The 14,069-nt window shown below is 40.5% G+C and overlaps 1 long non-coding RNA gene across 1 annotated transcript; it reads right to left on the bottom strand.

The window, feature by feature from the left end:
• Nucleotides 1-11,712: 11,712 nt before the first annotated feature.
• Nucleotides 11,713-13,931, bottom strand: LOC140458079 (uncharacterized). Its single transcript, XR_011953436.1, has 2 exons — nt 13,549-13,931; nt 11,713-13,436 (listed from the first exon to the last, which is right to left on the bottom strand). It is a non-coding gene; the product is annotated as an uncharacterized lncRNA (long non-coding RNA).
• Between the last annotated feature and the right edge of the window lie 138 nt (nt 13,932-14,069).

Here is a 14,069-nt window from a genome sequence, read left to right as displayed (position 1 = left end):
GATCTCATTTGGAATGCAGCCCTCATTTTTGGGCATTATATCCAAAGATATTTTGACCCTGAACATGAAGTCTAGATTCCAGTTCCATAAGATTACAGGTTTTGAGGATTAATTTATGTGAACAAGTTACTTTAACTTGAGTTGTATTCCCTTGAATATAAAAGTTTAAGATGTGATATAATCAAGACTTTTAGATACAACTAAATATTTTCTCTGTTCAGGGAATTAGGGATTAGATGAAGAGAGATTGGAAAACGATCAAACAGAGTATAATGTATTGGTTGTTTGGTGTGGAATTAATGTACCCACTTTGCCTCTTGGTTCAGCAACACCTTGAATGAAAAATTCTCATCCTCTGTTAAACTTCCTCCATGGTCTTGAAAATTGTTTCTGCACATTTTTCAAGTACCTCCATACCCTTCTTATAATCTGGATTCCAGAACTCACCAGAACCAATATGCTGGATTGTAAATCTTAGGAACTCTCTCCCTGACAAGGTAGTGGAAGCAGAGCCTTGATCATTTTTAAGTCAAAGGCAGATAGATTTTTGTTAAGTAAGGGAGTAATAGGTTATCAAGGGTAGGTGGCATTGCAGATTTGAATGGTGGAACAGGTGGAGGGGCCGAATGACCTGCTCCTGCACATTGTTCGGATGGTTAAATGTGCACATGATACCAATGTGGTCTAACCAAGGTTTGGAAGTTTTTAAAATGATCCTCACTGCTTCAACTGTATTTTTTTCAGAAAATAAAGAATTATTCTATGCTGCTACTTGCATTGATTGTGTATCTTACTGCTCCCTCCCTTTATTCCTCTACTCCATTTAGACTCTCATTGTACAATTAATTCTTCTCACTGAAATGCACCACTTCACACTTATCTATATTGAAATTAATTTCCAATTAAATACTCATTCTGTAAATTTATTAATCTCTTCTTTGTATTTTGTTCAAGCATTTCTTGTATTAACTACACTCCAATTTGGATTCATCTACAAATTTCAAAATTGTACAGAGTCGTAGAGATGTCTAGCACGGAAACAACTTGTCTATGCTGACCAGATGTCCTAACCTAATCTAGTCCCATTTTCTGGCACTTGGCTCATGTCCCTGTAAACCTTCCTATTCATATACCCATCCAGATGCCTTTTAAATGTTGTAATTGTACCAGCCTCCACCACTTCCTCTGGCAGCTCATTCCATATACTCACCACCATCTGTGTGAAAAAGTTGCCCCTTAGGTCCCTTTTATATCTTTTCTCTCTCACCCTAAACCTATCCTATCTAGTTCTGGACTCCCCCACCCTGAGGCATGGTACATTGGGGAAACTGAGCAAAGGCTATGACAATGGATGAATGGGCACCACACAGCAATCAACAGACAAGAGTGTTCCCTCCCAGTTGGGGAATACTTCAGTGGTCCAGGACATTCGACCTCGGACCTTCGGGTGACCATCCTCCAAGGCAGACTATGGGACATACAGCAGCGAAAAGTGGCCAAAAAGAGGCTCATAGCTAAGTTCCGTACCCATAGGGAAGGCCTCAACCAGGACCTTGGGTTCATGTCTCACTACAGGTGACCACCATTGCACTATATACACACACACACACACAGACACTCCTGCACACACACAGGCACTCCTATACACACACATACACACAGACACACGTACACACAGACACTCACACACACCCCTACAGGCACACACACTCCCACACTCACACATGCATGCTCTCACAGACTTAGACTACTTTACACTCACACACACATATACGCTCTCTCACAGACACTCACAACCCCCCACCTCGGACACACACACACTCCCGCACTCACACATGCACCCCCTCACAGACGTAGGCACCCTACAGTCACATACACACACATATACACTCTTTCTCACACTCACAAACCCCCATGCCAGACAGACAGACACACACACACAAAAACCCACATACACATATATACATTAACGTTTGTGGGGTGAATTTGTACTTGCAGAGTTACATTGTACTTTGCCCAAAAACTGCATGAATTCATGTAAGACTCTGTTATCTCACTTTTTAGATTAGAATCAGTCGACACATTATGGCATAGACAGAGAACACAGGGGGTTAACACCTTCAACATATTGTCTGGTTAACACTAATTGTTACAGTTAACCTGAGAATGTAACTTTTAAAAAAAGTTTTGTGATTTACATATGAAAGAAGTGAAACTATCATGGTATTCGAACAGATGAAAGACTCAACAAACAATCAAGGTATTGTCAATGTATAATTTCAGTTACATCACACTGTAAACTTTTGTATAAATTCTGTGTCTTACAATTGTGTCCTCCACAATCACTTGATGAAGCAGTGGTGCTCCAAAAGCTAGTGCTTCCAATTAAACCTGTTGGACTATAACCTGGTGTTGTGTGATTTTTAACTTTGTACACCCCAGTCTAACACCGGCATCTCCAAATTATGGAAAGGAAGAGCCAGAGAACTATAGACCAGTCAGCCTGACATCGGTGGTGGGCAAATTGTTGTAGAGAATGCTGAGGGACAGGATGTACATGTAATTTGGAAAGGCAAGGACTGATTAGGGATAATCAACATGGCTTTATGTTTGGAAAATCATGTCTCATGAAATTGATTGCATTTTTTGAAGAAGTAATGAAGGGGATTCATGTGGGCAGAGCAGTGGACATGACCTATATGGACTTCAGCAAGGCGTTCGACAAGTTTCGTCATGGTAGACTGGTTAGTTAGGTTAGATCACATGGAATACAAGGAGCACTAGCCATTTGGATACAGAACTGGCTTCAAGGTACAAGACAGAGGGTGGTGGTGGAGGGTTGCCTTTCAGACTGGAGGTTTGTGACCAGTGGTGTGCCTCAAGTATCAGTGCTAGGTTCACTGTTTTTCATCACTTATATAAATGATTTGGATGTGAGCATAAGAGGTATAGTTAGTAAGTTTGCAAATTACACCAAAATTGGAGGTGTAGTGGATAGCGAAGCAAGTTACCTTAGAGTACAACGGGATTTTAATCAGATGGGCCAAAGAACCGAGGAGTGGCAGATGGAGTTTAATTTAGATAAACGTGAGGTGCTGCATTTTGGAAAGGCAAATCATAACAGGACTTATACACTTAATGGTAAGGTTCTGGGGTGTGTTGCTGAACAAAGACAGCTTGGAGTACAGGTTCACAGTTCCTTGAAAGTGAAGTCGCAAGTAGATAGGATAGTGAAGAAGGCATTTGGTATGCTTTCCTTTATTGGTCAGAGCATTGAGTATAGGAATTGGGAGGTCATGTTGCGGCTGTACAGAACATTGGGTAGGCCTATTTTGGTATATTGCATGCAATTCTCGTCTCCCTCCTATCAGAAAGATGTTGTGAAACTTGAAAGGGTTCAGAAAAGATTTATAAGGATGTTGCCAGGGTTGGAGGATTTGAGCCACAGGGAGAGGCTAATTAGTTTGGGGCTATTTTCCCTGGAATGTCAAAAGCTGAGAGGTGACATTATAAGGGTGTATAAAAACATGAGGGGCAGGGATAGGATAAATAGACAAAGTCTTTTCCCTGGGCTAGGGAAGTCCAGAACCAGAGGGCAAAGGTTCACGGTGAGAGATTAAAAATTTAAAAGGGATCTGGGGGGCAACTTTTTCATGCAGAAGGTGGTGCATATTTGGAATGAGCTGCCAGAGGAAGTGGTGGAGACTGGTGCAATTACACCATCTCAAAAGGTATCTGGATGGGTATATGAATAGGAAGTGTTTAGATGGATATGGGCCAAGTGCTGGCAAATGGGACTAGATTAATTTAGGATATCTGGTTGGCATGGATGAGTTGGAGTGGAGGGTCTGTTTCTGTGCTGTACATCTCTATGACTCTATGATTCCCAATTTCAAATCATTAATCTAAGTAGTAAACAGTGATCCCAGCATTGAATGATCAATGTGGAAAACCACTTCCTATGTTTCGCCAGCCCAAATTTAACACCTTAACACCTACTGCTTTCTTTTTGTAGCCACCTTGCTGTCAATTCTGCTTGGTTCCACATCCTCTAACCTTAATTATTACGAGGAACGTTATTAAAGGTATAGGTGACAGGTGAATAAGACTTGGTGCACTTCAAGGAGGTGTATCAATTTTGGAAGAACTGAAGTTTATTAAACTGTAAAGTATAAAGATTTTGTGCAACTTCCTCACTTCTATACTTTTGTTTATTAAGTTCTGGATCCTGTCTGCTTGGCACATTATGAAATTAATCAATAAATGTTCAGAATGAAGCATCTAAACTCTTGACGTTGTGGTTTTAGCTTGAATTGCATGATGCAAATTAACTATCATTTTGTTATAATCTATATACAAGCTTTTATTTCAAAGTTTTAGATCAGATCACTTCATATACTGTTATTCTTCAAAGTCAGTCCAAAAATGTGCAGGTTAGGTGAATTGGCCATGCTAAATTGCCCATAGTGTTAGGTGAAGGGGTAAATGTAGGGGAATGGGTCTGGGTGGGTTGCTCTTTGGAGGGTCGGTGTGGACTTGTTGGGCCAAAGGGCCTGTTTCCACACTGTAAGTAATCTAATCTAATCTAATTTATAAAGATTGAGTGTAACAAAAATAACTACTTCAGACTTTATTGATACGTTTTTCTCTTGTTTGCTACTGAAAGCACCATTTTTTTCTGAAGTATCATTCTAAAACCATAGCAGCCCTTTTGTGTATGCCTAAGTGATTACTCTTTATTGTAAGCTTATATAGTGACTGTCGGGTATTCCAACATAGATGGCACAAAAGCCAAAGCTAATTCAGTTTTTGTCCAAAGGTATGTGCAGTAATTGCTAAACCCACTTGCTGCTTTATCTAAAATCAGCTAATTCAACACAAACCAAAAATTAAACATTCTGATCTAAAATGCTTGTTTTTAGACACTTGTTCATATGCCTATGGTGAAAAGCAGCAGATCTTATAAGAACTGCATGGCTGGAGAAGAAGTTTTGCTAGACTGATACTTTATTGGAATTAAACCGATAATCCCAATAAAGTGTAATGTTAGTAATATTATCTTAGTGTTAATTGTGATAGTTTTGCCTTTATTTTGTTGAGATCATACACCCCCCACCAACCCAACCTCCACTCCCGGCACCTTCCCCTGCAACCGCAAGAAATGCAAAACTTGCGCCCACACCTCCCCCCTTACTTCCCTCCAAGGCCCTAAGGGATCCTTCCATATCAACCACAAATTCACCTGCACCTCCACACACATCATTTACTGCATCTGCTGCATCCCATGTGGCCTCCATATTGGGGAGACAGGCCGCCTACTTGTGGAATGTTTCAGAGAACACCTCTGGGACACCCGGATCAACCAACCCAACCACCCCCATGGCTCAACACTTCAACTCCCCCTCCCACTCCACCAAGGACATGCAGGTACTTTGACTCCTCCATCGCCAGACCATAGCAACACGACGGCTGGAGGAAGAGCGCCTCATCTTCCGCCTAGGAACCCTCCAACCACAAGGGATGAACTCAGATTTCTCCAGTTTCCTCATTTCCCCTCCCCCCACCTTGTCTCAGTTCTAACCCTCGAACTCAGCACCACCTTCCTAACCTGCAATCTTCTTCCTGACCTCTCCGCCCCCACCCCCACTCTGGCCTATCACCCTCACCTTAACCTCCTTCCACCTATCGCATTTCCAACGCCCCTCCCCCAAGTCCCTCCTCCCTATCTTTTATCTTAGCCTGCTTGCCACACTTTCCTCATTCCTGAAGAAGGGCTCATGCCCGAAACATCGATTCCCCTGCTCCTTGGATGCTGCCTGACCTGCTGCGCTTTTCCAGCAACACATTTTCAGCATCATAAAAATATTGGCTAACATTCTCACTCATTCACAGAAAATTGAATTCCAGAAGGCAAGAGTGAATAAAAACCCCTCAGGTATTGAACTACAATTGTTAATTTTTATGAACATGAAACTGGTCTCATTTATTATTTGTCAGCAGTACTCATAAGTCATAATGGAGATGCTCAGGAGGGATGAGAGCATTTACCTTCCAAGCAGGAGGAACAACAACAACTCTGTAAAGATCATCATCAAAATGAGCAAGGGGAGGAAACTATATACAAATAGACATAACATGGCAACCATGCTCACATAGGAGTGCTCTTCCATAACTAGAATCACTGGAAAACTAAAATTAATTACTGAGGGTATCAGTGTATGTCCAGCAATTTTTCTATAATTTTTCTGGGCTTTTTAAAATATTGTTTATGATTACTTCCAATACATAGGGTAGTAAACAGTGAGGACTGCAGATGCTGGAGATTAGAGTCGAGAGTGTGGTGCCGGAAAAGCACATCAGGTCAGGCAGCATCCGAGGAGCAGGAGAATCAATGTTTCAGGCATAAGCCCTTCATCAGGAATGAGGCCTCATTACTGATGAAGGGCTTATGCCCGAAACGTTGATTCCCTTGCTCCTCGGATGCTGCCTGACTTGCTGTGCTTTTCCAATACATAAGGTGCAAATTAATTCGCTGAATGTGTACACACAATCTTTCTATTGAAGGTAATGCAAAAAGATTGATTCAGCCAAACATCATCATTGTATACTGCATCAATGATATATTTACAGTGATGAAATGAGGACCCTGACTGATGTGCCCCCAGAGCAAAAAAACGACAAGATTACCCATTCACATGACAGATTCTTTGAGATTAGAAAAGAAACTGTCAGATGTGAAAGCTAATCCTGAAGTGTTGTATTGGAAGCAGAAGGAAAGAGACGGGCATCAGCAACAGGCTGTGTATTAGATTTGGCCAAAGCTGCACTTACTTCTTCCTGACAGAAGATGGTTCAATAGCACAAAGACTGCTCAGATATTTGAGGTCCAGTAGATGGGAAATAGTTATAATAGGGCTACCATTCCAAACAGTAAGAAAAAAATGTGAGCTTTTATTTTCCAGTACAAAAGACTCTTAAATCTACAAGACTTACTAATTGTGCAACAGAAGAGGAAACATCATATAACATTATTGATGAATAAAATGAAAGCATATTGGCACTTCCTCAATTACATTACTTTGTGATGAACACAACATACACAATAAATGGTTCGTAAATGTTTAGTAAACTGGGATTTTAAAAACAGCAAACAATTCAATAAATAAAAACATTCAATATAACAGATGCATCCTGCAGTCTATAATGTTTTACATATAGTTTATAAACATTCAATTTACATACCACTTTACTGAAAGTTAGGATGAGCACTCCAGTGCAGTACTGAAGGAATGCTGCACTGTCAGAGGTGCCATCTCTTGATTATGATGTAAAACCCTTCTGTCTGCATTAGTTTGAAGAACAGTAGATGATCTGACCAATACTTTTCCCTTAATTATCATTACCAAAATGATTATCTTGTCATTATCAAATTGCCGATTGTGGGGATCTGGTTTGTACAAATTGGTTGCTGCATTTCGTGTATTACAACAGCAATTACATTTGAAAAATATTTAATTAGCTATAATGCACTTTGAGCAAACCCTTTGTCATAAATCCTAATATCTTCTGACTAACAATGATAGTAGATTTGGAAGAATCAAGAATATTTAGATTCAGATTTAAAAAGTGCAGTTGTTGACATTGAAATAACCATAAGTAGACTATCTGACAGAACAACTTCAATGATCAATTAACAATAATGCAAAAAGACAAATTACTGCTTTTCTAAATGTTCTGAAGTTCTTTGAATACATTATGTAATTAAGTAATGTTTTACTATTAGAATTTCCAATGTTATGTTCCTGCAACCAACCAACAATCTGGCAAGTAGAAAATTGTGATTAAGTCAGAGTCTCTAGTAGTCTTCCAACACTGCCATTCTGTGGATGGAGTCAACAGACTACACGTGATTCCTATTTTCTAGACAGCATGTGACATTATGACAAATGGGATAATCTCATTGTTGCGTTTTTCATAGTGGTTGACTTGAGGAACTGGGAATGGTTAAATGCAGAAACAAATTTAATGTATAAAAATACTAACAAAAATAACAATTTGAGAATAATTGCTTTTAATCAACATTGTGCACAGTTCATTCATTGCAATCATGAACAATGAAATCAATATTTACCAATATATATTTTCTAAAATCAGCAAAATAATAATTTAAATGCTATAAAGGTGTCAGATCAGGTGATAAGTGGCAGCAGCAGAATGTGGGATCTCATGCGCACTTGTGTGATTGAAGTCAAATACATCTGCAGTGTCTGCAGCTGGAGAAACTTCAGTCAGATTCACTGAACTGGAAGGAAAGCAACAGATTCAGAGGGAATAGGTTATCTGGACCATCACCTTCTTTAGGATAGGGACCATCTGATTTGATCCATGGTGACGACGAGGAGGGTGTGACTGAGTGAGGCAAATATGGGGATTGAAACAGTGGAAGTGGAGGAGCCTCAGCCCTTGCAATTGTCCAACATGTTTGAGGTTTAGTAGCCTGTATAGTCGTAAAGCTTTGGCTGCAGGGGACTAAACATATTAACCAGGGTACTGTTGTGCAGAAGCTATTCAAATTGGGGAATTAATAAAAATATAGTCAGTGTCTAGTACAATGTGGTGGATAAACATAATTCTCTGGAGCTGAGAACAAAAGTCCAGAAGGCAGAATAGCCTGCCCAGTGGCTTGGTTTGAGACCTCTGTTCTAAGCTGAAAATGAACTTGCAGCGTGAGGGGAAGGATTCTGTTGTCAAATCCACATACATACCAATGACACAGGTAAAGCTGGAAAGAGATTTTGCTTACAGAATAAGAGCAGCTGGGAGACAAATTTAAAAGCAAAGCCTTAGAAGTAATAATAATCTCTGGATTATTACTTAAGCCACAAGAAAATTAGAATAGGGTAAATAAGATTAGTGATTTAAATGTATGGTTTGAAGACTGATGTGGGAGAAATGGGTTTCAATTCATGGGCACTGGCACCAGTACTGGGAAAAGTGAGAGCTGTACTGTTAGGATGGTCTTCAGCATAATCAGCTAAGACAAGGCAAGATAGCAAGGTAGCAATAAATGATTTGATAATCAGAATGTCACAGCAATGGACAGAATGTACCTTAGAGTGCAATGGCAGATAAGGCTGTAATGTTTAAAAATTACAGAATTAAAGGCACTCCACCTGAATGCATGTAGCATTCACAACCAGCCAAGTAGGAGTAAAACAGGTATGATCTAATTGCCACTGACATGGTTATAGAATGACTAAGGCTGGGATCTGAATACACAAGGAGATTTAACATTTAGGAAGGATAGGCAAGAAGTAAAGGAGATGGGTGGTACTGTTTATATAGGATGAGATCTGTATATTCATGAGAGAGAATCTTAGATTGGAAGATCAAGCTGTACAATCAGTTTGCTGGAGCTAAGGAACAGCAAGGAGCAGTAACATTGATAGGGCAAAATGTCGAGAATGACATAAATCAGGAAATCAGTGGTTCATTTAACATGGGTTATACAGTAACTATGGGGGAATTCAACCTACATATACTACTGAACACATGCTCCAAAGCTAAGCTTTTCCAGTACAGGTATAACATTAACATCTACCCAGCCATGTGCAAAATTGCCAGGTTTGTCCTCTACACAATGTAGAACAAATCCGACTCGGCCAATATCAACCCATTAGTCTATTTGGAAGGTGCCATTAACACTGCTATTGAATACATTTTGCTTAGCAATAACACGGTCACTGATGATCAGTTTGGGTTCCACCAAGGCTACTCAGCTTTTGGTTCAAGCATGGACAAAAGAGCTCAATTCCAGAGTGGAGGTGAGAGTGACTGCATGTGACATCACAGTCACATTTGACTTAGTGCAGCATCAAGGAGACCCAGTAAAACTGGAGTCAATGGGAATCAATGCATATACCTGGTAGTAAAGAAGATATTTGAGTTGTTGTAGGTCAGTCAACTCTGCTCCAGGATCTCTCTGCAGCAGTTCCTGCGAGTAGTGTCTTTGGCCAAATCATCTTTAGCTGCTTCATCATTGACATTGCCTCCAACCTAAGGTGAGATGTGGGGATGTTCAGCACCAACAGAGACTCCTCAGATACTGAAGCAGTCCATGTCTAAATGTAGCAAAACTTGGAAATATCCAGGCCTGGACTAACAAATACCAAGTAATGTTTGTACAAGTGCCAGGTCATGACCATCACTAATGAGAAAATATAACCATCACTCCTTGACATTCAGTGTTATTACCACTGCTGAATTACTATCAACATTCTGAGTTTACCATTGACCAGAACTGGATTAACCATATTAATACTGTGGCTACAAGTACAGGCCAGAAGCTAGAAATCCTGCAGTGAGTAACTCAACTCCTGATTCTCCCAAGCCTGTCAACTACCTACAAGGTACAAGACAGGAATTGTGATGGATACTCCTAAGTTGTCTGGATGAGTGCAGGTCCAACAAGAAACTTGTTGCCAACATATCTACAAATATTCATTCCCTCCACCACCAAAGCTTAGCAAGATGAATTGTACAAAATGCACTGTAGAAATTCACCAAAGATCCTTTAGAGAGCATCTTCCAAACCCATGCCTACTACCATGTAGAAGAACAATTCAGCTGACACATGCAAACTCTACCACTTTTAAATTCCCTTCTAAGCCACTCACCATGCTGACTTGGAAATATGTTTCTTTCCTTCAATGTTGCTGGGTCAAAGTCCTGGAACTCCATCCCAATCAGCATTATGGATGTACTTACACCAAATGGATTTCAGCAGTCCAAGAAGACAGCTCACCATTAACTGCTCAAGGGCTACTAGGGATGGACAATAAATGGTGGCCCAGCCAGCAACGTACACATCCCATGATTTAAAAAGTGCCTTCTTTCCAATTTTTTTCAAATTTAGGCCGCAATGTGCCAATACTGAACCCAAGTAGCTACAGCCAGCCAGAAAGCCACCACAAGTCAGCTTAATGACTGACCCCTGTTGCCTTTATGAATTTATGAGGCTGACAGCAAAATCCTAGTTGGCCACAGATATTCAACTCCAAACGTCCTTAAATTAGCATAATAAATTACATAACTCTTACAGATGAGTAGCCCAGCTAAGTCATCACTCCCCCTAATTTCCACCATCACTTGCCACCTCCTAGAAAATGGCCCAGGGTGGGATCAAGGCAGGGAACCGATATACAGGCCAGGAGGAAGTTTGATGTCCACCTGCCTTCATTCCTGCCTCTAATAGCATTGAATAGGTTCTCACTGAACAGATGCTACCCAAACTGCTGAGTATTTCCAGCATTTTCTGTATTACCTATTTTACATTTATGTGAATTACTTGCAAATGAGTTTTTTGTAATTTATCATCATACAAGTTACCTGCTTCAGATTAAAATTATGATGTGATATTTAACTGACAATAAATATCTAGCTTATATTATTTCTGTAAATATTTTCAAGGTAACACAAAAATGTTGTTGGCAAGTGAAATCTCACTGCTTGTTGAAAATACTGTGAGTTCTACACAGTTCTTTCTGAGGTGACTACAATTTATAATGTTCAAAAAGAAGCTTTAGGAAACAAGAAGAAAAATGGCGTACAGGGTAGGAAGACTGGGAAAGAGAGCAAGGAAAAAATGAGACAAAAATGAAGTGTGGTGTGAGAAACGAAGCTCACTGCCAAATAATTTTAGTCAGAGTCAAATTCTGAAGCAGTCTTTATTCATGCGTTCTTGCAAGAGTGGGTGTCCACAAAGTAGGCACACCACTGAACAAAAGCAGTGCATTTTTATCCACTCTGAGTCTCTTGGTACTCCCCCTTTCACCTCATCGGTTGATTTTGCTAATGCACGTAGCCTATCACAAGCCCTAGTTTCCCTCCGCCTCTGTTTACTTCTCCCATTACTCTAATTCTATTGCCCCCCGACCCATGTTTATTTCTTGCCTTATTTGGTTTCCTTTATCCTATCTAGTGTCTTATACGTGACAATTGCATCTGCTAGTTTGACCGTTTTACCACTTCCCTTTGTGGTCTATTGTTAGTGTGGTCCTATGACTGCTGAGGCAACAGTGAGTCTTATGACTGCTGAGTATGTGACTTCTGCAGAAGCAACATTTCCATACATTTTCCACAGTGGTAAAGAGAAGAAGCAAGGAGGTTAGGGAGGTTGAATGGGGCATAAAAAGGGAAGGGGGAATAGAAAGGGCAAATAGTGGTCATGGGAAGGTCAAATGAGGTGGGCATCTAAGACACTGAACAGGGAGTATGGGAAGGAAGAATGTGGCAGGAAGAAAAGGAACAGGAAGTACAAACATAAAGGTTGGGCGAGGGCAAATGTGAGGGTTAGTGAAGTCAAATTTGAGAAGAGGTGAGGAAAGATAGCGATATTTTTTCAACTTCCTTCTGCAACCTGTTTCCACTGAATAGCCTACAGATGGATTCGGAACTCCCACGTACTGACTTCACTGGATTTCAGCAAGTTAGTTTATACCTAGCTTTCCCCAGCTTTCCCAATACCTCCCAAATCCCAGTACTAAATCTGGTCCAAAACGTAACCTCCTAGACTTTTAACCACCAATCCCCTCCCCACTCCAAGTCTGAATGTTGCGGATCTTAAAAAGTATCATTACTTGGTCTAAGGCTGAATAATCATCTCTTATTGTTTGTGGTAAATAACTTGGTTATAATACACTGGGAGACTGGTAATGTATAGAATAAAACAGTGTTTCCTCTGGCTGAGTTCAGCAAAAATCGTATTCACCTCGACGTCTAAATTTGGTTTCTCTCTCCACAGATGTTGTCAGATCTGATGACCATAATCTGGTTTTCTGTCTTCTGGCTCACCTGAACAACACTGTGGGAGATCTGATTCATGTTTCAAAGCACCTAAACTTAAGTTGTTTTTGGTTCTTCTAAGATAACACTGTATGCGTATCATTTTTGTTTTTTTTTCCCCTTAAATACTTTTGTTTAAGTGTTGAGCACTGCAAACACAAAAACAGAAACTGCTGTTGAAACTCAGCAGGTCCGCCAGGATCTGTGGGGAGAAAGCAGAGTTAACGATTCGAGTTCGGTGACTCTTGGTTCTGAGTTTCGCCAACAATTTCTGTGTTTGTTTGAGATTTCCAGCAACCGCAGTTCTTTGTTTTATTTGGGCACTCCAGGCATTGATTTTCCCAGGCTGCTGAATTAACACGTAGTCCAGCACGGATGCAGGACCATCTCTATTCATAGTCATGATCTGACTCTCTCATAGTTAAGCTGAGTAAGACCTATAAACTATTTTGTTTAATACCAGAAACAAAACATGTGTGATGCTTTGGAATTGTTCGTTTTAGCTTGACTGCTGACGGCGAGTTCTCGTTTTCCTGGAAATCGAAATGGATAATTCATGGAGGAGGTTTTTGAAATTCATATCACATTAAAACCTTTTAAAGAAAGGAAAGAAATAACATAAGTAAATTAACTTTACCTAAAATGCATTTCATCAGAATTTTATTTTATACGTATCTATGTATTTGAGCCTGAAAAATTACGAACTCCACAACGTTGTTGCAATTTCTCAATCAGAACATCTGATTCTTGACGGCGAGGTTTCAGTGCAAAGATGTGGTTTTCCGTTCCCCAGCCCTCCCGCTCCTTTGATTTAATTGCAAATAATCTCTCTTTCATTAACATGGGTAAGGACACCGTCCACATCTCCTTACTCCACACCGTCTCCTGGTTTCCACATGTTCTGCACACACTACCTGAAGGCGCAGCCATGCACAAAGGATACTTGATGCTCTTAGTATTAAAAAAAAGTAGCGCCGCAGCCCAGGTCAAATGGTTATGTTGTTCTAAGGCAGAGCACCACTCTGCTGCAAAAGAAATCCCCGGGAAGGAGAGCTCCAAACCCCAGTTGAGAAGATGCATGAGAGGCGGGGGGGGGGGGGGGGGGGGTGGTAGATCTTTTAACGTCCCCAGGAGGGGGGCGAATGGGGAGGAACAATGAACTGAAAGGCTCTGTATCAGAGCGAGCTTGCCATAAAGAAAATAGTACGCCGGGAGAGAAAAAGGGC

This window comes from Chiloscyllium punctatum, chromosome 32 (assembly GCF_047496795.1).
Source record: "Chiloscyllium punctatum isolate Juve2018m chromosome 32, sChiPun1.3, whole genome shotgun sequence".
NCBI classification, from domain to species: domain Eukaryota; kingdom Metazoa; phylum Chordata; class Chondrichthyes; order Orectolobiformes; family Hemiscylliidae; genus Chiloscyllium; species Chiloscyllium punctatum.
Note: the sequence above shows the minus strand (reverse complement) of the source record. Positions and strands in the feature narration are given on the sequence as shown.